We start from the raw sequence: 641 nt of genomic DNA on the forward strand, positions 1-641 counted from the left end.
CCCCTCCCCTCCCCCAGGGGATGATTTCTCACTTTCTCTCTCTCTCTCTCTCTGTCTCTCATTCTGGTGGGCATATGTGCCCTATGGCAACTCCTCACCCGCACCCCCCCCCAAAGGAATAAAGATCAATTCCAACAGGCCAGAGTCAAGAGCACCAAGCAAGAGTTGGCTTCACTGTTGAGTCCCAAGATTCCAAGTCAAGAATGAGCACAGAGAGGGCTCTGAGAGGCCGGTTACCTGGGTCTAAAGAATCATCAGGTGCTCACTTCGGCAGCACATATACTAAAATTGGAACGATACAGAGAAGATTAGCATGGCCCCTGCGCAAGGATGACACGCAAATTCGTGAAGTGTTCCGTATTTTTAAACCTTGAGCAGAAACAATGGGAAAAGAATCTCTACCCTTTTCTGTTCCAAATTCATTTTGATCCCTTCCTGTCTCAACAAAAACTGTTTGGAATTAACACCACCGAGCTCTGTGGAAAGAAAGAAAATCCTTCTGCTCCCTTTGCTCTGCTGGAAGCTGGAGGGTGCTAGGCCCCTGTGTAGCAGTGCATAGAATTCTAGCTTTTTTCCTCCTTTCTCTGCATACTGGGCTCAGAGATTGCACTGTTTCTCTAAGTGAATATGGACAGTTAGCA

The 641-nt window shown here is 47.4% G+C and overlaps 1 non-coding gene across 1 annotated transcript; it reads left to right on the forward strand.

The window, feature by feature from the left end:
* Positions 1-258: 258 nt before the first annotated feature.
* LOC114007941 (U6 spliceosomal RNA) lies at positions 259-365 on the forward strand. The gene has a single exon (XR_003549507.1). It is a non-coding gene; the product is annotated as a U6 spliceosomal RNA (small nuclear RNA).
* The last annotated feature ends 276 nt before the right edge of the window (positions 366-641 follow it).

Source organism: Tupaia chinensis, unplaced genomic scaffold, assembly GCF_000334495.1.
Source record: "Tupaia chinensis unplaced genomic scaffold, TupChi_1.0 Scaffold000257_1, whole genome shotgun sequence".
NCBI lineage: Eukaryota > Metazoa > Chordata > Mammalia > Scandentia > Tupaiidae > Tupaia > Tupaia belangeri.